This window comes from Lissotriton helveticus, chromosome 3_1 (genome assembly GCF_964261635.1).
Source record: "Lissotriton helveticus chromosome 3_1, aLisHel1.1, whole genome shotgun sequence".
In the NCBI taxonomy this organism is placed as follows: Eukaryota; Metazoa; Chordata; class Amphibia; order Caudata; family Salamandridae; genus Lissotriton; species Lissotriton helveticus.
This window is the reverse complement of record NC_136061.1, coordinates 1913843416-1913866606: the sequence shown is the minus strand read 5'-3', so window position 1 is coordinate 1913866606 and position 23191 is coordinate 1913843416.

Here is a 23191-nt window from a genome sequence, read left to right as displayed (position 1 = left end):
TGGGTGCGGACCATTTTGAGGCCTGGTCCAGGGCCTGGCTATGTGGGTGGGGGTCTAGGGGCCATTTCGAAGCCAGGCAGTGTGCTTTGTGCCATAGGCCTGCAACCAGTCTGCCTTGCTTTCATCCATTATGCCCAGGGGTAGTCAGTGGTGCATGGGCCAAGTCTTTCTGTGTGTTCTCTTGATTTTAAACATCATTTAGGACATGGATGCCATTGGATTGGTGTGGTTTTTGTGTGTATTTCGATTTTTTGTGTGTTGTTGGGGCCTGGTCCAGGGCCTGGCCATGTGGGTGGGGGCCATTTTGAGGCCTGGTCCAGGGCCTGGCCATGTGGGTGGGGGTCTAGGGGCCATTTCGAAGCCAGGCAGTGTGCTTTGTGCCATAGGCCTGCAACCAGTCTGCCTTGCTTTCATCCATTATGCCCAAGGGTAGTCAGTGGTGCATGGGCCAAGTCTTTCTGTGTGTTCTCTTGATTTTAAACATCATTTAGGTCATGGATGCCATTGGATTGGGGTGCTTTTTGTGTGTATTTAGATTTTTTGGGTGTTGTTGGGACCTGGTCCAGGGCCTAGCCATGTGTGTGGCGGACATTTTTGAGGCCTGATCCTGGGCCTGGCCATGTGGTTGGGGGTGTAGGGGCCGTTCAGAAGCCAGGCAGTGTGCTTTGTGCCATATGCCTGCAATCAGTCTGCCTTGCTTTCATCAATTATGCCCAGGGGTAGTCAGTGGTGCATAGGCCAAGTCTTTCTGTGTGTACGAGTAAGTTGGTGTTGTTTGTTTGGGGCATTGCAGTTGCTGCAACTACAATTTATAAACTTTTTCACAACTTTAAAAAAAAAATTAAAATATATTGTGGGTAGCCACAATATGTAGTAGGCCCAGAGTTAGTCATGGGTGCATGATACAACTGTTTCTGTGAGTTTTGTTGAATTTAAATATCATTTACGGCATGGATGGCATGGAATTGAATAGCTCACTGTTACTATATCTATGTGGATGTTTTTGTAATTTTGGGCTGCGTATTAAAGCCACACTAGCCAGTAGGCCCAGGGGTAGTCAGTGGTGCATGGGCCTTGTCTTTCTGTGGGGTCTCTTGAATTTAAACATCATTTAGGACATGGATGCCATTGGATTGGGGTGATTTTTTGTGTGTATTTCCATTTTTTGGGTGTTGTTGGGGCCAGGTCCAGGGCCTGGCCATGTGGGTGGGGGCAATTTTGATGCCTGGTCCAGGGTCTGGCCATGTGGGTGGGGGTCTAGGGGCCATTTCGAAGCCAGGCAGTGTGCTTTGTGCCATAGGCCTGCAACCAGTCTGCCTTGCTTTCATCCATTATGCCCAAGGGTAGTCAGTGGTGCATGGGCCAAGTCTTTCTGTGTGTTCTCTTGATTTTAAACATCATTTAGGTCATGGATGCCATTGGATTGGGGTGATTTTCTGTGTGTATTTCAATTTTTGGGTGTTGTTGGGGCCTGGTCCAGGGCCTAGCCATGTGGGTGGGGGTCATTTTTGAGGCCTGGTCCAGGGCCTGGCCATGTGGTTGGGGGTCTAGGGGGCATTTTGAAGCCAGGCAGTGTGCTTTGTGCCATAGGCCTGCAACCAGTCTGCATTGCTTTCATCCATTATGCCCAGGGGTAGTCAGTGGTGCATGGGCCAAGTCTTTCTGTGTGTTCTCTTGATTTTAAACATCATTTAGGGCATGGATGCCATTGGATTGGGGTCATTTTTGTGTGTATTTCGATTTTTTGGGTGTTGTTGGGGCCTGGTCCAGGCCATGTGGGTGGGGGCCATTTTGAGGCCTGGTCCAGGGCCTGGCCATGTGGATGGGGGTCTAGGGGCCATTTCGAAGCCAGGCAGTGTGCTTTGTGCCTTAGGCCTGCAACCAGTCTGCCTTGCTTTCAACCATTATGCCCAGGGGTAGTCAGTGGGGCATAGGCCAAGTCTTTCTGTGTGTTCTCTTGATTTTAAACATCATTTAGGGCATGGATGCCATTGGATTGGGGTGCTTTTTGTGAGTATTTTGATTTTTTGGGTGTTGTTGGGGCCTGGTCCAGGGCCTAGCCATGTGGGTGGGGGCCATTTTTGAGGCCTGATCCAGGGCCTGGCCATGTGGGTGAGGGTCTAGGGGCCATTTCGAAGCCAGGCTGTGTGCTTTGTGCCTTAGGCCTGCAACCAGTCTGCCTTGCTTTCATCCATTGTGCCCAGGGGTAGTCAGTGGAGCATAGGCCAAGTCTTTCTGTGTGTTCTCTTGATTTTAAACATCATTTAGGGCATGGATGCCATTGGATTGGGGTGCTTTTTAGGTGTATTTTGATTTTTTGGGTGTTGTTGAGGCCTGATCCAGGGCCTGGCCATGTGGGTGGGGGTCTAGGGGCCGTTTTGAAGCCAGGCAGTGTGATTTGAGCCATAGGCCTGCAACCAGTCTGCCTTGCTTTCATCCATTATGCCCAGGGGTAGGCAGTGGTGCATGGGCCAAGTCTTTCTGTGTGTTCTCTTGATTTTAAACATCATTTAGGGCACGGATGCCATTGGATTGGGGTGATTTTTTGATGTGTATTTCGATTTTTTGGGTGTTGTTGGGGCTTGGTCCAGGGCCTGGCCGTGTGGGTGTGGGCCATTTTGAGGCCTGGTCCAGGGCCTGGCCATGTGGGTGGGGGTCTAGGGGCCATTTTGAAGCCAGGCAGTGTGTTTTTTATCATAGGCCTGCAACCAGTCTGCCTTGCTTTCATCCATTATGCCCAGGGGTAGTCAGTGGTGCATAGGCAAAGTCTTTTTGTGTGTTCTCTTGATTTTAAACATCATTTAGGGTATGGATGCCATTGGATTGGGGTGATTTTCTGTGTGTATTTCAATTTGTGGGTGTTGTTGGGGCCTGGTCCAGGGCCTAGCCATGTGGGTGGGGGCCATTTTGAGGTCTGGTCCAGGGCCTAGCCATGTGGGTGGGGATCTAGGGGCCAATTTGAAGCCAGGCAGTGTGTTTTGTACCATAGGCCTGCAACCAGTCTGCCTTGCTTTCATCTATTATGCTCAGGGGTAGTCAGTGGCGCATAGGCCAAGACTTTCTGTGTGTTCTCTTGATTTTAAACATCATTTAGGGCATGGATGCCATTGGATTGGGGTGATTTTTTGTGTGTATTTCGATTTACTGGGCGTTGTTGGGGCCTGGTCCAGGGCCTGGCCTTGTGGATCGGGGTCTAGGGGCCATTTCGAAGCCAGGCAGTGTGCTTTGTGCCTTAGGCCTGCAACCAGTCTGCCTTGCTTTCATCCATTATGCCCAGGGGTAGTCAGTGGTGCATAGGCCAAGTCTTTCTGTGTGTTCTCTTGATTTTAAACATCATTTAGGGTATGGATGCCATTGGATTGGGGTGCTTTTTGTGTGTTTTTTGATTTTTGGGGTGTTGTTGGGGCCTGGTCCAGGACCTAGCCATGTGGGTGGGGGCCATTTTGAGGCCTGGTCCAGGGCCTGGCCATGTGGGTGGGGGTCTAGGGGCCTATTTCGAAGCCAGGCAGTGTGCTTTGTGCCATAGGCCTGCAACCAGTCTGCCTTGCTTTCATCCATTATGCCCAAGGGTAGTCAGTGGTGCATGGGCCAAGTATTTCTGTGTGTTCTCTTGATTTTAAACATCATTTAGGTCATGGATGCCATTGGATTGGGGTGCTTTTTGTGTGTATTTTGATTTTTTAGGTGTTGTTGGGGCCTGGTCCGGGGCCTAGCCATGTGGGTGGGGGCCAGTTTTTGAGGCCAGATCCAGGGCCTGGCCATGTGGGTGGGGGTCTAGGGGCCGTTTTGAAGCCAGGCAGTGTGCTTTGCGCCATAGGCCTGCAACCAGTCTGCCTTGCTTTCATCCATTATGCCCAGGGGTAGTCAGTGGTGCATGGGCCAAGTCTTTCTGTGTGTTCTCTTGATTTTAAACATCATTTAGGACATGGATGCCATTGGATTGGTGTGGTTTTTGTGTGTATTTCGATTTTTTGTGTGTTGTTGGGGCCTGGTCCAGGGCCTGGCCATGTGGGTGGGGTCCATTTTGAGGCCTGGTCCAGGGCCTGGCCATGTGGGTGGGGGTCTAGGGGCCATTTTGAAGCCAGGCAGTGAGTTTTATGCCATAGGCCTGCAACCAGTCTGCCTTGCTTTCATCCATTATGCCCAGGGGTAGTCAGTGGTGCATGGGCCAAGTCTTTCTGTGTGTTCTCTTGATTTTAAACATCATTTAGGACATGGATGCCATTGGATTGGTGTGGTTTTTGTGTGTATTTCGATTTTTTGTGTGTTGTTGGGGCCTGGTCCAGGGCCTGGCCATGTGGGTGGGGGCCATTTTGAGGCCTGGTCCAGGGCCTGGCCATGTGGGTGGGGGTCTAGGGGCCATTTCGAAGCCAGGCAGTGTGCTTTGTGCCATAGGCCTGCAACCAGTCTGCCTTGCTTTCATCCATTATGCCCAAGGGTAGTCAGTGGTGCATGGGCCAAGTCTTTCTGTGTGTTCTCTTGATTTTAAACATCATTTAGGTCATGGATGCCATTGGATTGGGGTGCTTTTTGTGTGTATTTTGATTTTTTGGGTGTTGTTGGGACCTGGTCCAGGGCCTAGCCATGTGTGTGGCGGACATTTTTGAGGCCTGATCCTGGGCCTGGCCACGTGGTTCGGGGTGTAGGGGCCGTTCTGAAGCCAGGCAGTGTGCTTTGTGCCATATGCCTGCAATCAGTCTGCCTTGCTTTCATCAATTATGCCCAGGGGTAGTCAGTGGTGCATAGGCCAAGTCTTTCTGTGTGTACGAGTAAGTTGGTGTTGTTTGTTTGGGGCATTGCAGTTGCTGCAACTACAATTTATAAACTTTTTCACAACTTTAAAAAAAAAATTAAAATATATTGTGGGTAGCCACAATATGTAGTAGGCCCAGAGTTAGTCATGGGTGCATGATACAACTGTTTCTGTGAGTTTTGTTGAATTTAAATATCATTTACGGCATGGATGGCATGGAATTGAATAGCTCACTGTTACTATATCTATGTGGATGTTTTTGTAATTTTGGGCTTCGTATTAAAGCCACACTAGCCAGTAGGCCCAGGGGTAGTCAGTGGTGCATGGGCCTTGTCTTTCTGTGGGGTCTCTTGAATTTAAACATCATTTAGGACATGGATGCCATTGGATTGGGGTGATTTTTTGTGTGTATTTCCATTTTTTGGGTGTTGTTGGGGCCTGGTCCAGGGCCTGGCCATGTGGGTGGGGGCAATTTTGATGCCTGGTCCAGGGTCTGGCCATGTGGGTGGGGGTCTAGGGGCCATTTCGAAGCCAGGCAGTGTGCTTTGTGCCATAGGCCTGCAACCAGTCTGCCTTGCTTTCATCCATTATGCCCAAGGGTAGTCAGTGGTGCATGGGCCAAGTCTTTCTGTGTGTTCTCTTGATTTTAAACATCATTTAGGTCATGGATGCCATTGGATTGGGGTGCTTTTTGTGTGTATTTTGATTTTTTGGGTGTTGTTGGGGCCTGGTCCGGGGCCTAGCCATGTGGGTGGGGGCCAGTTTTTGAGGCCAGATCCAGGGCCTGGCCATGTGGGTGGGGGTCTAGGGGCCGTTTTGAAGCCAGGCAGTGTGCTTTGCGCCATAGGCCTGCAACCAGTCTGCCTTGCTTTCATCCATTATGCCCAGGGGTAGTCAGTGGTGCATGGGCCAAGTCTTTCTGTGTGTTCTCTTGATTTTAAACATCATTTAGGACATGGATGCCATTGGATTGGTGTGGTTTTTGTGTGTATTTCGATTTTTTGTGTGTTGTTGGGGCCTGGTCCAGGGCCTGGCCATGTGGGTGGGGTCCATTTTGAGGCCTGGTCCAGGGCCTGGCCATGTGGGTGGGGATCTAGGGGCCATTTTGAAGCCAGGCAGTGAGTTTTATGCCATAGGCCTGCAACCAGTCTGCCTTGCTTTCATCCATTATGCCCAGGGGTAGTCAGTGGTGCATGGGTCAAGTCTTTCTGTGTGTTCTCTTGATTTTAAACATCATTTAGGGCATGGATGCCATTGGATTGGGGTGATTTTTTGATGTGTATTTCGATTTTTTGGGTGTTGTTGGGGTCTGGTCCAGGGCCTGGCCATGTGGGTGCGGACCATTTTGAGGCCTGGTCCAGGGCCTGGCTATGTGGGTGGGGGTCTAGGGGCCATTTCGAAGCCAGGCAGTGTGCTTTGTGCCATAGGCCTGCAACCAGTCTGCCTTGCTTTCATCCATTATGCCCAGAGGTAGTCAGTGGTGCATGGGCCAAGTCTTTCTGTATGTTCTCTTGATTTTAAACATCATTTAGGGCATGGATGCCATTGGATTGGGGTGATTTTTTGTGTGTATTTCAACTTTTTTGGGTGTTGTTTGGGCCTGGTCCAGGGCCTGGCCATGTGGGTGGGGGCCATTTTGAGGCCTGGTCCAGGGCCTGGCCATGTGGGTGGGGGTCTAGGGGCCATTTCGAAGCCAGGCAGTGTGCTTTGTGCCATAGGCCTGCAACCAGTCTGCCTTGCTTTCATCCATTATGCCCAAGGGTAGTCAGTGGTGCATGGGCCAAGTCTTTCTGTGTGTTCTCTTGATTTTAAACATCATTTAGGTCATGGATGCCATTGGATTGGGGTGCTTTTTGTGTGTATTTTGATTTTTTGGGTGTTGTTGGGACCTGGTCCAGGGCCTAGCCATGTGTGTGGCGGACATTTTTGAGGCCTGATCCTGGGCCTGGCCATGTGGTTGGGGGTGTAGGGGCCGTTCTGAAGCCAGGCAGTGTGCTTTGTGCCATATGCCTGCAATCAGTCTGCCTTGCTTTCATCCATTATGCCCAGGGGTAGTCAGTGGTGCATAGGCCAAGTCTTTGTGTGTGTTCTCTAGATTTTAAACATCATTTAGGGCATGGATGCCATTGGATTGGGGTGCTTTTTGTGTGTATTTTGATTTTTTGAGTGTTGTTGGGGCCTGGTCCAGGCCATGTGGGTGGGGGCCATTTTGAGGCCTGGTCCAGGGCCTGGCCATGTGGGTGGGGGTCTAGGGGCCATTTTGCATCCAGGCAGTGTGCTCTGTGCCATAGGCCTGCAACCAGTCTGCCTTGCTTTCATCCATTATGCCAGGGGTAGTCAGTGGTGCATGGGCCACATCTTTCTGTGTGTTCTCTTGATTTTAAACATCATTTAGGACATGGATGCCATTGGATTGCGGTGATTTGTGTGTGTATTTCGATTTTAAGGGTGTTGTTGGGGCCTGGTCCAGGGCCTGGCCGTGTGGGTGTGGGCCATTTTGAGGCCTGGTCCAGGGCCTGGCCATGTGGGTGGGGGTCTAGGGGCCATTTTCTTTTTTTAAGCTGTTTTATAGCGCGCTCAATTACTGCCGGAGTATCCTGGCGCGAGAAAAAGAAAGGAAAGTAGTTATGATAGCAGATCCCTGAACCAGCACAAAGATCTAGACAGCCAATCTAAACAAGTAAGTTTTTAACGCTTTCTTAAAAGCCATAAAATCAACAATACTGCGCAGAGAAGCCGGGAGCGCATTCCAAGCACGAGCGGCCTTCACTGCCACAGAATGGCCACCCAACCGGACGCGCCGAAAACGCGGGACCAACAACAGATGTTGGGCTGCAGAACATAATTCTCGGTTGGGGGAGTACCGAATGAATCGCTTCATCAGGTAAGCGGGACCCAGCCCGTTGATGGCCTTATGGGCCAGAGTCAGAATTTTGAAAGTGATCCTATGCGGCACTGGCAGCCAATGCAAACTCTCCAGGTAACTCTTCACGCTGATCCGCCTGGAGATATTCCCCAATAATCTGGCGGTAGCGTTCTGAATAATCTGGAGCCGCCCTACCAGGTAGGCCGGAGATCCACTAAACAAAGCATTGGCATAGTCCAGGCGCGAGAGGATTAAAGCTCTCGCGACTGACTCGCGTGCTGAGGCGGGCAAATAAGGAAAAAACTTTCTAAGAGACTTCAGGGTCCCGAAGCAGCCTCCAGTGAGCCTCCTAATATGCCCCTCAAATCGAAGGTCTTCCCCAAACCAGACCCCAAGGTTCTTAGCCAAGGTGTTTGAGGCACATGGTATGGGGAAGCCATCCGGCCACAGTAGGATCCTAAAATCAGGAGGGAACTGGCCATAGAGCAAGATTTCGGTCTTGTCCTCATTGCACTTCAGTTGAGATGACGCTAGCCAATTGAACACTGAAGACAGACAGTTCTGAATCTGCTCTGTCTCCAGAGCCTCCCCTGGCCAGGTGAACAACAGCTGCGTGTCGTCCGCGTATGCTATGATTTTGGCTCCCAGATGTTCGGCTAAATCACTCAAGGGGGTCAGATATATATTAAAAAGTAAAGGGCTCAAAGTCGAGCCCTGAGGGACCCCTGTCAAGAGAGGTCTAGGCGATGATGAAAAAGGGGGGAGCCATACCTGTTGAGGTCTAGCAGTCAGAAAAGAGTTTAGCCAAACTAATGCAAGATCACTGACACCAATGTCGGCAAGCCTGGCCAAGAGATGTTGGTGGGGAACCGTGTCGAACGTGGCAGAGAGGTCCAATAAAATTAGAGCCGCTCTGCCGCCACCGTCCAGACACTCCCTAATTGCTTCAGAAATTTCCACCAAAGCTAACTCCGTGCTGTGAGCAGCGCGGAACCCGGATTGGGCCACGTGAAGGGCTCCGGACTTTTCCACAAACTCATTGAGCTGCTGAAATGCCAGTTTCTCACCGATTTTAGCCAGGGCGGGCAGCAATGATATAGGCCGGTAGTTAGTCAATACCGCAGGATCGGCACCGGCCTTTTTGAGCAGAGGCAGGAGCTTAGCTTGTTTCCACTCCGAAGGCAAACTGGCTGATTTAAAAGAAAGGCCGACTAAGTGTGTCACCTCGTGCACAACCACATCAGCAACAGCAGCCAACACTCTTGCTGGACATGGGTCAGACGGTGACCCCGATTTCAAAGATTTAATCACAGCCAGAGTGTCAGTAGTTGTAGGAGGGACAAACTCCGTCAGCCTGGCCAATGAGACCCTCGAAGGGAGACAGGGATCCGGCGGGGTATTAAATAGACTGATGGCAGCAAAATTAGACTGAATGGCAGCTATTTTGTCCTCAAAAAACCCGGACAGACTCTCACACCAAGCCTTTGAAGCTGGAACTATCCGCTGCTCCGCGCAGGGGGCAAGAAAGCTATTCACAATAGAGAAAATCTCTCGACTGCTATTGTTGGCTTTAGCAATTCGATTGGCGTAATAGATACCTTTGGCCTTTTTAATACTAGCATAATAATTTCTCTGTTCTTTACGTAGTATTTCCTTGGCCAAAGGGCAATAAACTTGACGCCAAGCCCGCTCTAGTTTTTTACAGGCCTGCTTATGGGCGCGCAGCTCTTGGGAGAACCAAGGTTTAGAGGGGGTAGAGCGCAATCTGCCACACCTCCCTTTAGAAGAAACCGAAACCCCCATCACCAACCAATCATTGAAAGACGACACCGCGGTGGTAAGGTCACTACCTAGCGCGGGCCGACTCCCAATCAAGGTGGCGGCCAGAGTCTCATTATTGATTTTATTAGCACAGAGTGTTTTTGCCCTCGCGGTGGGGGTACCCAAAGTTGACCAAGCAAATCTGATTAGCTGGTGGTCGGACCACGTCAGAGCTTGAGGGGCCTCAACCTGGAGAGGGAAATTGGAACAGATCACATCCAGAATGTGCCCACCCGAGTGCGTGGGTAGGGAGACCCACTGAGACAAGTGCGCAAGTTCCAAGAAATCGAGCAGGTTTTTACTCTCTGGGAGATCCACCTCCTCCACGTGGATGTTAAGGTCACCCAGCAGTAAAAAGCCAGGCAGTGTGTTTTGTATCATAGGCCTGCAACCAGTCTGCCTTGCTTTCATCCATTATGCCCAGGGGTAGTCAGTGGTGCATAGGCAAAGTCTTTTTGTGTGTTCTCTTGATTTTAATCATCATTTAGGGCATGGATGCCATTGGATTGGGGTGATTTATTGTGTGTATTTCGATTTTCTTGGTGTTGTTGGGGCCTGGTCTAGGGCCTGGCCATGTGGGTGGGGGCCATTTTGAGGCCTGGTCCAGGGCCTGGCCATGTGGGTTGGGGTCTAGGGGCCATTTTGAAGCCAGGCAGTGTGCTTTGTGCCATAGGCCTGCAACCAGTCTGCCTTGCTTTCATCCATTATGCCCAGGGGTAGTCAGTGGTGCATGGGCCAAGTCTTTTTGTGTGTTTTCTTGATTTTAAACATCATTTAGGGTATGGATGCCATTGGATTGGGGTGATTTTTTGATGTGTATTTCGATTTTTTGGGTGTTGTTGGGGCCTAGTCCAGGGCCTAGCCATGTGGGTGGGGGCCATTTTTGAGGCCTGGTCCAGGGCCGGGCCATGTGGGTGGGGGTGTAGGGGCCATTTCGAAGCCAGGCAGTGTGCTTTGTGCCATAGGCCTGCAACCAGTCTGCTTTGCTTTCATCCATTATGCCCAGGGGTAGTCAGTGGTGCATGGGCCAAGTCTTTCTGTGTGTTCTCTTGATTTTAAACATCATTTAGGGCATGGATGCTATTGGATTGGGGTGCTTTTTTGTGTGTATTTCAACTTTTTTGGGTGTTGTTGGGGCCTGTTCCAGGGCCAGGCCATGTGGGTGGGGGCCATTTTGAGGCCTGGTCCAGGGCCTGGCCATGTTGGTGGGGGTCTAGGGGCCGTTTTGAAGCCAGGCAGTGTGCTTTGCGCCATAGGCCTGCAACCAGTCTGCCTTGCTTTCATCCATTATGCCCAGGGGTAGTCAGTGGTGCATGGGCCAAGTCTTTCTGTGTGTTCTCTTGATTTTAAACATCATTTAGGACATGGATGCCATTGGATTGGTGTGATTTTTGTGTGTATTTCGAGTTTTTTGGGTGTTGTTGGGGCCTGGTCCAGGGCCTGGCCATGTGGGTGGGGTCCATTTTGAGGCCTGGTCCAGGGCCTGGCCATGTGGGTGGGGGTCAAGGGGCCATTTTGAAGCCAGGCAGTGAGTTTTATGCCATAGGCCTGCAACCAGTCTGCCTTGCTTTCATCCATTATGCCCAGGGGTAGTCAGTGGTGCATGGGCCAAGTCTTTCTGTGTGTTCTCTTGATTTTAAACATCATTTAGGGCATGGATGCCATTGGATTGGGGTGATTTTTTGATGTGTATTTCGATTTTTTGGGTGTTGTTGGGGTCTGGTCCAGGGCCTGGCCATGTGGGTGCGGACCATTTTGAGGCCTGGTCCAGGGCCTGGCCATGTGGGTGGGGGTCTAGGGGCCATTTCGAAGCCAGGCAGTGTGCTTTGTGCCATAGGCCTGCAACCAGTCTGCCTTGCTTTCATCCATTATGCCCAGGGGTAGTCAGTGGTGCATGGGCCAAGTCTTTCTGTATGTTCTCTTGATTTTAAACATCATTTAGGGCATGGATGCCATTGGATTGGGGTGATTTTTTGTGTGTATTTCAACTTTTTTGGGTGTTGTTGGGGCCTGGTCCAGGGCCTGGCAAGGTGGGTGAGGGCCATTTTGAGGCCTGGTCCAGGGCCTGGCCATGTGGGTGGGGGTCTAGGGGCCATTTCGAAGCCAGGCAGTGTGCTTTGTGCCATAGGCCTGCAACCAGTCTGCCTTGCTTTCATCCATTATGCCCAAGGGTAGTCAGTGGTGCATGGGCCAAGTCTTTCTGTGTGTTCTCTTGATTTTAAACATCATTTAGGTCATGGATGCCATTGGATTGGGGTGCTTTTTGTGTGTATTTTGATTTTTTGGGTGTTGTTGGGACCTGGTCCAGGGCCTAGCCATGTGTGTGGCGGACATTTTTGAGGCCTGATCCTGGGCCTGGCCATGTGGGAGGGGGTGTAGGGGCCATTTTGCCACCAGGCAGTGTGCTCTGTGCCATAGGCCTGCAACCAGTCTGCCTTGCTTTCATCCATTATGCCAGGGGTAGTCAGTGGTGCATGGGCCACATCTTTCTGTGTGTTCTCTTGATTTTAAACATCATTTAGGACATGGATGCCATTGGATTGCGGTGATTTGTGTGTGTATTTCGATTTTAAGGGTGTTGTTGGGGCCTGGTCCAGGGCCTGGCCGTGTGGGTGTGGGCCATTTTGAGGCCTGGTCCAGGGCCTGGCCATGTGGGTGGGGGTCTAGGGGCCATTTTGAAGCCAGGCAGTGTGTTTTGTATCATAGGCCTGCAACCAGTCTGCCTTGCTTTCATCCATTATGCCCAGGGGTAGTCAGTGGTGCATAGGCAAAGTCTTTTTGTGTGTTCTCTTGATTTTAATCATCATTTAGGGCATGGATGCCATTGGATTTGGGTGATTTATTGAGTGTATTTCGATTTTCTTGGTGTTGGGGCCTGGTCTAGGGCCTTGCCATGTGGGTGGGGGCCATTTTGAGGCCTGGTCCAGGGCCTGGCCATGTGGGTTGGGGTCTAGGGGCCATTTTGAAGCCAGGCAGTGTGCTTTGTGCCATAGGCCTGCAACCAGTCTGCCTTGCTTTCATCCATTATGCCCAGGGGTAGTCAGTGGTGCATGGGCCAAGTCTTTTTGTGTGTTTTCTTGATTTTAAACATCATTTAGGGTATGGATGCCATTGGATTGGGGTGATTTTCTGTGTGTATTTCAATTTTTGGGTGTTGTTGGGGCCTGGTCCAGGGCCTAGCCATGTGGGTGGGGGCCATTTTTGAGGCCTCGTCCAGGGCCTTGCCTTGTGGGTGGGGGTCTAGGGGGCATTTTGAAGCCAGGCAGTGTGCTTTGTGCCATAGGCCTGCAACCAGTCTGCCTTGCTTTCATCCGTTATGCCCAGGGGTAGTCAGTGGTGCATGGGCCAAGTCTTTCTGTGTGTTCTCTTGATTTTAAACATCATTTAGGGCATGGATGCCATTGGATTGGGGTCATTTTTGTGTGTATTTCGATTTTTTGGGTGTTGTTGGGGCCTGGTCCAGGCCATGTGGGTGGGGGCCATTTTGAGGCCTGGTCCAGGGCCTGGCCATGTGGGTGGTGATCTAGGGGCCATTTTGAAGCCAGGCAGTGTGTTTTGTACCATAGGCCTGCAACCAGTCTGCCTTGCTTTCATCCATTATGCCCAGGGGTAGTCAGTGGTGCATAGGCCAAGACTTTCTGTGTGTTCTCTTGATTTTAAACATCATTTAGGGCATGGATGCCATTGGATTGGGGTGATTTTTTGTGTGTATTTCGATTTTCTGGGCGTTGTTGGGGCCTGGTCCAGGGCCTGGCCATGTGGATGGGGGTCTAGGGGCCATTTCGAAGCCAGGCAGTGTGCTTTGTGCCTTAGGCCTGCAACCAGTCTGCCTTGCTTTCAACAATTATGCCCAGGGGTAGTCAGTGGGGCATAGGCCAAGTCTTTCTGTGTGTTCTCTTGATTTTAAACATCATTTAGGGCATGGATGCCATTGGATTGGGGTGCTTTTTGTGAGTATTTTGATTTTTTGGGTGTTGTTGGGGCCTGGTCCAGGGCCTAGCCATGTGGGTGGGGGCCATTTTTGAGGCCTGATCCAGGGCCTGGCCATGTGGGTGAGGGTCTAGGGGCCATTTCGAAGCCAGGCAGTGTGCTTTGTGCCTTAGGCCTGCAACCAGTCTGCCTTGCTTTCATCCATTATGCCCAGGGGTAGTCAGTGGTGCATGGGCCAAGTCTTTCTGTGTGTTCTCTTGATTTTAAACATCATTTAGGGCATGGATGCCATTGGATTGGGGTGCTTTTTGTGTGTATTTTGAATTTTTTGGGTGTTGTTGGGGCCTGGTCCAGGGCCTAGCCATGTGGGTGGGGGCCATTTTTGAGGCCTGATCCAGGGCCTGGCCATGTGGGTGGGGGTCTAGGGGCCGTTTTGAAGCCAGGCAGTGTGATTTGCGCCATAGGCCTGCAACCAGTCTGCCTTGCTTTCATCCATTATGCCCAGGGGTAGGCAGTGGTGCATGGGCCAAGTCTTTCTGTGTGTTCTCTTGATTTTAAACATCATTTAGGGCACGGATGCCATTGGATTGGGGTGATTTTTTGATGTGTATTTCAATTTTTTGGGTGTTGTTGGGGCCTGGTCCAGGGCCTGGCCATGTGGGTGCGGACCATTTTGAGCCCTGGTCCAGGGCCTGGCCATGTGGGTTGGGGTCTAGGGGGCATTTCAAAGCCAGTCAGTGTGCTTTGTGCCATAGGCCTGCAACCAGTCTGCCTTGCTTTCATCCATTATGCCCAGGGGTAGTCAGTGGTGCATAGGCCAAGTCTTTCTGTGTGTTCTCTTGATTTTAAACATCATTTAGGGCATGGATGCCATTGGATTGGGGTGATTTTTTGTGTGTATTTAAACTTTTTTGGGTGTTGTTGGGGCCTGGACCAGGGCCTGGCCATGTGAGCGGGGGCCATTTTGCGGCCTGGTCCAGGGCCTGGCCATGTGGGTGGGGGTCTAGGGGCCATTTCGAAGCCAGGCAGTGTGCTTTGTGCCATAGGCCTGCAACCAGTCTGCCTTGCTTTCATCCATTATGCCCAAGGGTAGTCAATGGTGCTTGGGCCAAGTTTTTCTGTGTGTTCTCTTGATTTTAAACATCATTTAGGTCATGGATGCCATTGGATTGGGGTGCTTTTTGTGTGTATTTTGATTTTTTGGGTGTTGTTGGGACCTGGTCCAGGGCCTAGCCATGTGTGTGGCGGACATTTTTGAGGCCTGATCCTGGGCCTGGCCATGTGGTTGGGGGTGTAGGGGCCGTTCTGAAGCCAGGCAGTGTGCTTTGTGCCATATGCCTGCAATCAGTCTGCCTTGCTTTCATCCATTATGCCCAGGGGTAGTCAGTGCTGCATAGGCCAAGTCTTTGTGTGTGTTCTCTAGATTTTAAACATCATTTAGGGCATGGATGCCATTGGATTGGGGTGCTTTTTGTGTGTATTTTGATTTTTTGAGTGTTGTTGGGGCCTGGTCCAGGCCATGTGGGTGGGGGCCATTTTGAGGCCTGGTCCAGGGCCTGGCCATGTGGGTGGGGGTCTAGGGGCCATTTTGCATCCAGGCAGTGTGCTCTGTGCCATAGGCCTGCAACCAGTCTGCCTTGCTTTCATCCATTATGCCAGGGGTAGTCAGTGGTGCATGGGCCACATCTTTCTGTGTGTTCTCTTGATTTTAAACATCATTTAGGACATGGATGCCATTGGATTGCGGTGATTTGTGTGTGTATTTCGATTTTAAGGGTGTTGTTGGGGCCTGGTCCAGGGCCTGGCCGTGTGGGTGTGGGCCATTTTGAGGCCTGGTCCAGGGCCTGGCCATGTGGGTGGGGGTCTAGGGGCCATTTTCTTTTTTTAAGCTGTTTTATAGCGCGCTCAATTACTGCCGGAGTATCCTGGCGCGAGAAAAAGAAAGGAAAGTAGTTATGATAGCAGATCCCTGAACCAGCACAAAGATCTAGACAGCCAATCTAAACAAGTACGTTTTTAACGCTTTCTTAAAAGCCATAAAATCAACAATACTGCGCAGAGAAGCCGGGAGCGCATTCCAAGCACGAGCGGCCTTCACTGCCACAGAATGGCCACCCAACCGGACGCGCCGAAAACGCGGGACCAACAACAGATGTTGGGCTGCAGAACATAATTCTCGGTTGGGGGAGTACCGAATGAATCGCTTCATCAGGTAAGCGGGACCCAGCCCGTTGATGGCCTTATGGGCCAGAGTCAGAATTTTGAAAGTGATCCTATGCGGCACTGGCAGCCAATGCAAACTCTCCAGGTAACTCTTCACGCTGATCCGCCTGGAGATATTCCCCAATAATCTGGCGGTAGCGTTCTGAATAATCTGGAGCCGCCCTACCAGGTAGGCCGGAGATCCACTAAACAAAGCGTTGGCATAGTCCAGGCGCGAGAGGATTAAAGCTCTCGCGACTGACTCGCGTGCTGAGGCGGGCAAATAAGGAAAAAACTTTCTAAGAGACTTCAGGGTCCCGAAGCAGCCTCCAGTGAGCCTCCTAATATGCCCCTCAAATCGAAGGTCTTCCCCAAACCAGACCCCAAGGTTCTTAGCCAAGGTGTTTGAGGCACATGGTATGGGGAAGCCATCCGGCCACAGTAGGATCCTAAAATCAGGAGGGAACTGGCCATAGAGCAAGATTTCGGTCTTGTCCTCATTGCACTTCAGTTGAGATGACGCTAGCCAATTGAACACTGAAGACAGACAGTTCTGAATCTGCTCTGTCTCCAGAGCCTCCCCTGGCCAGGTGAACAACAGCTGCGTGTCGTCCGCGTATGCTATGATTTTGGCTCCCAGATGTTCGGCTAAATCAATCAAGGGGGTCAGATATATATTAAAAAGTAAAGGGCTCAAAGTCGAGCCCTGAGGGACCCCTGTCAAGAGAGGTCTAGGCGATGATGAAAAAGGGGGGAGCCATACCTGTTGAGGTCTAGCAGTCAGAAAAGAGTTTAGCCAAACTAATGCAAGATCACTGACACCAATGTCGGCAAGCCTGGCCAAGAGATGTTGGTGGGGAACCGTGTCGAACGTGGCAGAGAGGTCCAATAAAATTAGAGCCGCTCTGCCGCCACCGTCCAGACACTCCCTAATTGCTTCAGAAATTTCCACCAAAGCTAACTCCGTGCTGTGAGCAGCGCGGAACCCGGATTGGGCCACGTGAAGGGCTCCGGACTTTTCCACAAACTCATTGAGCTGCTGAAATGCCAGTTTCTCACCGATTTTAGCCAGGGCGGGCAGCAATGATATAGGCCGGTAGTTAGTCAATACCGCAGGATCGGCACCGGCCTTTTTGAGCAGAGGCAGGAGCTTAGCTTGTTTCCACTCCGAAGGCAAACTGGCTGATTTAAAAGAAAGGCCGACTAAGTGTGTCACCTCGTGCACAACCACATCAGCAACAGCAGCCAACACTCTTGCTGGACATGGGTCAGACGGTGACCCCGATTTCAAAGATTTAATCACAGCCAGAGTGTCAGTAGTTGTAGGAGGGACAAACTCCGTCAGCCTGGCCAATGAGACCCTCGAAGGGAGACAGGGATCCGGCGGGGTATTAAATAGACTGATGGCAGCAAAATTAGACTGAATGGCAGCTATTTTGTCCTCAAAAAACCCGGACAGACTCTCACACCAAGCCTTTGAAGCTGGAACTATCCGCTGCTCCGCGCAGGGGGCAAGAAAGCTATTCACAATAGAGAAAATCTCTCGACTGCTATTGTTGGCTTTAGCAATTCGATTGGCGTAATAGATACCTTTGGCCTTTTTAATACTAGCATAATAATTTCTCTGTTCTTTACGTAGTATTTCCTTGGCCAAAGGGCAATAAACTTGACGCCAAGCCCGCTCTAGTTTTTTACAGGCCTGCTTATGGGCGCGCAGCTCTTGGGAGAACCAAGGTTTAGAGGGGGTAGAGCGCAATCTGCCACACCTCCCTTTAGAAGAAACCGAAACCCCCATCACCAACCAATCATTGAAAGACGACACCGCGGTGGTAAGGTCACTACCTAGCGCGGGCCGACTCCCAATCAAGGTGGCGGCCAGAGTCTCATTATTGATTTTATTAGCACAGAGTGTTTTTGCCCTCGCGGTGGGGGTACCCAAAGTTGACCAAGCAAATCTGATTAGCTGGTGGTCGGACCACGTCAGAGCTTGAGGGGCCTCAACCTGGAGAGGGAAATTGGAACAGATCACATCCAGAATGTGCCCACCCGAGTGCGTGGGTAGGGAGACCCACTGAGACAAGTGCGCAAGTTCCAAGAAATCGAGCAGGTTTTTACTCTCTGGGAGATCCACCTCCTCCACGTGGATGTTAAGGTCACCCAGCAGTAAAAAGCCAGGCAGTGTGTTTTGTATCATAGGCCTGCAACCAGTCTGCCTTGCTTTCATCCATTATGCCCAGGGGTAGTCAGTGGTGCATAGGCAAAGTCTTTTTGTGTGTTCTCTTGATTTTAATCATCATTTAGGGCATGGATGCCATTGGATTGGGGTGATTTATTGTGTGTATTTCGATTTTCTTGGTGTTGTTGGGGCCTGGTCTAGGGCCTGGCCATGTGTGTGGGGGCCATTTTGAGGCCTGGTCCAGGGCCTGGCCATGTGGGTTGGGGTCTAGGGGCCATTTTGAAGCCAGGCAGTGTGCTTTGTGCCATAGGCCTGCAACCAGTCTGCCTTGCTTTCATCCATTATGCCCAGGGGTAGTCAGTGGTGCATGGGCCAAGTCTTTTTGTGTGTTTTCTTGATTTTAAACATCATTTAGGGTATGGATGCCATTGGATTGGGGTGATTTTTTGATGTGTATTTCGATTTTTTGGGTGTTGTTGGGGCCTAGTCCAGGGCCTAGCCATGTGGGTGGGGGCCATTTTTGAGGCCTGGTCCAGGGCCTGGCCATGTGGGTGGGGGTGTAGGGGCCATTTCGAAGCCAGGCAGTGTGCTTTGTGCCATAGGCCTGCAACCAGTCTGCTTTGCTTTCATCCATTATGCCCAGGGGTAGTCAGTGGTGCATGGGCCAAGTCTTTCTGTGTGTTCTCTTGATTTTAAACATCATTTAGGGCATGGATGCTATTGGATTGGGGTGCTTTTTTGTGTGTATTTCAACTTTTTTGGGTGTTGTTGGGGCCTGTTCCAGGGCCAGGCCATGTGGGTGGGGGCCATTTTGAGGCCTGGTCCAGGGCCTGGCCATGTGGGTGGGGGTCTAGGGGCCGTTTTGAAGCCAGGCAGTGTGCTTTGCGCCATAGGCCTGCAACCAGTCTGCCTTGCTTTCATCCATTATGCCCAGGGGTAGTCAGTGGTGCATGGGCCAAGTCTTTCTGTGTGTTCTCTTGATTTTAAACATCATTTAGGACATGGATGCCATTGGATTGGTGTGATTTTTGTGTGTATTTCGAGTTTTTTGGGTGTTGTTGGGGCCTGGTCCAGGGCCTGGCCATGTGGGTGGGGTCCATTTTGAGGCCTGGTCCAGGGCCTGGCCATGTGGGTGGGGGTCAAGGGGCCATTTTGAAGCCAGGCAGTGAGTTTTATGCCATAGGCCTGCAACCAGTCTGCCTTGCTTTCATCCATTATGCCCAGGGGTAGTCAGTGGTGCATGGGCCAAGTCTTTCTGTGTGTTCTCTTGATTTTAAACATCATTTAGGGCATGGATGCCATTGGATTGGGGTGATTTTTTGATGTGTATTTCGATTTTTTGGGTGTTGTTGGGGTCTGGTCCAGGGCCTGGCCATGTGGGTGCGGACCATTTTGAGGCCTGGTCCAGGGCCTGGCCATGTGGGTGGGGGTCTAGGGGCCATTTCGAAGCCAGGCAGTGTGCTTTGTGCCATAGGCCTGCAACCAGTCTGCCTTGCTTTCATCCATTATGCCCAGGGGTAGTCAGTGGTGCATGGGCCAAGTCTTTCTGTATGTTCTCTTGATTTTAAACATCATTTAGGGCATGGATGCCATTGGATTGGGGTGATTTTTTGTGTGTATTTCAACTTTTTTGGGTGTTGTTGGGGCCTGGTCCAGGGCCTGGCAAGGTGGGTGAGGGCCATTTTGAGGCCTGGTCCAGGGCCTGGCCATGTGGGTGGGGGTCTAGGGGCCATTTCGAAGCCAGGCAGTGTGCTTTGTGCCATAGGCCTGCAACCAGTCTGCCTTGCTTTCATCCATTATGCCCAAGGGTAGTCAGTGGTGCATGGGCCAAGTCTTTCTGTGTGTTCTCTTGATTTTAAACATCATTTAGGTCATGGATGCCATTGGATTGGGGTGCTTTTTGTGTGTATTTTGATTTTTTGGGTGTTGTTGGGACCTGGTCCAGGGCCTAGCCATGTGTGTGGCGGACATTTTTGAGGCCTGATCCTGGGCCTGGCCATGTGGGAGGGGGTGTAGGGGCCATTTTGCCACCAGGCAGTGTGCTCTGTGCCATAGGCCTGCAACCAGTCTGCCTTGCTTTCATCCATTATGCCAGGGGTAGTCAGTGGTGCATGGGCCACATCTTTCTGTGTGTTCTCTTGATTTTAAACATCATTTAGGACATGGATGCCATTGGATTGCGGTGATTTGTGTGTGTATTTCGATTTTAAGGGTGTTGTTGGGGCCTGGTCCAGGGCCTGGCCGTGTGGGTGTGGGCCATTTTGAGGCCTGGTCCAGGGCCTGGCCATGTGGATGGGGGTCTAGGGGCCATTTTGAAGCCAGGCAGTGTGTTTTGTATCATAGGCCTGCAACCAGTCTGCCTTGCTTTCATCCATTATGCCCAGGGGTAGTCAGTGGTGCATAGGCAAAGTCTTTTTGTGTGTTCTCTTGATTTTAATCATCATTTAGGGCATGGATGCCATTGGATTGGGGTGATTTATTGTGTGTATTTCGATTTTCTTGGTGTTGGGGCCTGGTCTAGGGCCTTGCCATGTGGGTGGGGGCCATTTTGAGGCCTGGTCCAGGGCCTGGCCATGTGGGTTGGGGTCTAGGGGCCATTTTGAAGCCAGGCAGTGTGCTTTGTGCCATAGGCCTGCAACCAGTCTGCCTTGCTTTCATCCATTATGCCCAGGGGTAGTCAGTGGTGCATGGGTCAAGTCTTTTTGTGTGTTTTCTTGATTTTAAACATCATTTAGGGTATGGATGCCATTGGATTGGGGTGATTTTCTGTGTGTATTTCAATTTTTGGGTGTTGTTGGGGCCTGGTCCAGGGCCTAGCCATGTGGGTGGGGGCCATTTTTGAGGCCTGGTCCAGGGCCTTGCCTTGTGGGTGGGGGTCTAGGGGGCATTTTGAAGCCAGGCAGTGTGCTTTGTGCCATAGGCCTGCAACCAGTCTGCCTTGCTTTCATCCGTTATGCCCAGGGGTAGTCAGTGGTGCATGGGCCAAGTCTTTCTGTGTGTTCTCTTGATTTTAAACATCATTTAGGGCATGGATGCCATTGGATTGGGGTCATTTTTGTGTGTATTTCGATTTTTTGGGTGTTGTTGGGGCCTGGTCCAGGCCATGTGGGTGGGGGCCATTTTGAGGCCTGGTCCAGGGCCTGGCCATGTGGGTGGTGATCTAGGGGCCATTTTGAAGCCAGGCAGTGTGTTTTGTACCATAGGCCTGCAACCAGTCTGCCTTGCTTTCATCCATTATGCCCAGGGGTAGTCAGTGGTGCATAGGCCAAGACTTTCTGTGTGTTCTCTTGATTTTAAACATCATTTAGGGCATGGATGCCATTGGATTGGGGTGATTTTTTGTGTGTATTTCGATTTTCTGGGCGTTGTTGGGGCCTGGTCCAGGGCCTGGCCATGTGGATGGGGGTCTAGGGGCCATTTCGAAGCCAGGCAGTGTGCTTTGTGCCTTAGGCCTGCAACCAGTCTGCCTTGCTTTCAACAATTATGCCCAGGGGTAGTCAGTGGGGCATAGGCCAAGTCTTTCTGTGTGTTCTCTTGATTTTAAACATCATTTAGGGCATGGATGCCATTGGATTGGGGTGCTTTTTGTGAGTATTTTGATTTTTTGGGTGTTGTTGGGGCCTGGTCCAGGGCCTAGCCATGTGGGTGGGGGCCATTTTTGAGGCCTGATCCAGGGCCTGGCCATGTGGGTGAGGGTCTAGGGGCCATTTCGAAGCCAGGCAGTGTGCTTTGTGCCTTAGGCCTGCAACCAGTCTGCCTTGCTTTCATCCATTATGCCCAGGGGTAGTCAGTGGTGCATGGGCCAAGTCTTTCTGTGTGTTCTCTTGATTTTAAACATCATTTAGGGCATGGATGCCATTGGATTGGGGTGCTTTTTGTGTGTATTTTGAATTTTTTGGGTGTTGTTGGGGCCTGGTCCAGGGCCTAGCCATGTGGGTGGGGGCCATTTTTGAGGCCTGATCCAGGGCCTGGCCATGTGGGTGGGGGTCTAGGGGCCGTTTTGAAGCCAGGCAGTGTGATTTGCGCCATAGGCCTGCAACCAGTCTGCCTTGCTTTCATCCATTATGCCCAGGGGTAGGCAGTGGTGCATGGGCCAAGTCTTTCTGTGTGTTCTCTTGATTTTAAACATCATTTAGGGCACGGATGCCATTGGATTGGGGTGATTTTTTGATGTGTATTTCAATTTTTTGGGTGTTGTTGGGGCCTGGTCCAGGGCCTGGCCATGTGGGTGCGGACCATTTTGAGCCCTGGTCCAGGGCCTGGCCATGTGGGTTGGGGTCTAGGGGGCATTTCAAAGCCAGGCAGTGTGCTTTGTGCCATAGGCCTGCAACCAGTCTGCCTTGCTTTCATCCATTATGCCCAGGGGTAGTCAGTGGTGCATAGGCCAAGTCTTTCTGTGTGTTCTCTTGATTTTAAACATCATTTAGGGCATGGATGCCATTGGATTGGGGTGATTTTTTGTGTGTATTTAAACTTTTTTGGGTGTTGTTGGGGCCTGGTCCAGGGCCTGGCCATGTGAGCGGGGGCCATTTTGCGGCCTGGTCCAGGGCCTGGCCATGTGGGTGGGGGTCTAGGGGCCGTTTTGAAGCCAGGCGGTGTGCTTTGCGCCATAGGCCTGCAACCAGTCTGCCTTGCTTTCATCCATTATGCCCAGGGGTAGTCTGTGGTGCATGGGCCAAGTCTTTCTGTGTGTTCTCTTGATTTTAAACATCATTTAGGGCATGGATGCCATTGGATTGGGGTGATTTTTTGTGTGTATTTAAACTTTTTTGGGTGTTGTTGGGGCCTGGTCCAGGGCCTGGCCATGTGAGCGGGGGCCATTTTGCGGCCTGGTCCAGGGCCTGGCCGTGTGGGTGGGGGTCTAGGGGCCATTTCGAAGCCAGGCAGTGTGCTTTGTGCCATAGGCCTGCAACCAGTCTGCCTTACTTTCATCCATTATGCCCAAGGGTAGTCAATGGTGCTTGGGCCAAGTTTTTCTGTGTGTTCTCTTGATTTTAAACATCATTTAGGTCATGGATGCCATTGGATTGGGGTGCTTTTTGTGTGTATTTTGATTTTTTGGGTGTTGTTGGGGCCTGGTCCGGGGCCTAGCCATGTGGGTGGGGGCCATTTTTGAGGCCTGATCCAGGGCCTGGCCATGTGGGTGGGGGTCTAGGGGCCGTTTTGAAGCCAGGCGGTGTGCTTTGCACCATAGGCCTGCAACCAGTCTGCCTTGCTTTCATCCATTATGCCCAGGGGTAGTCTGTGGTGCATGGGCCAAGTCTTTCTATGTGTTCTCTTGATTTTAAACATCATTTAGGGCATGGATGCCATTGGATTGGGGTGATTTTTGTGTGTATTTCGATTTTTTGGGTGTTGTTGGGGCCTGGTCCAGGGCCTGGCCATGTGGGTGGGGTCCATTTTGAGGCCTGGTCCAGGGCCTGGCTATGTGGGTGGGGATCTA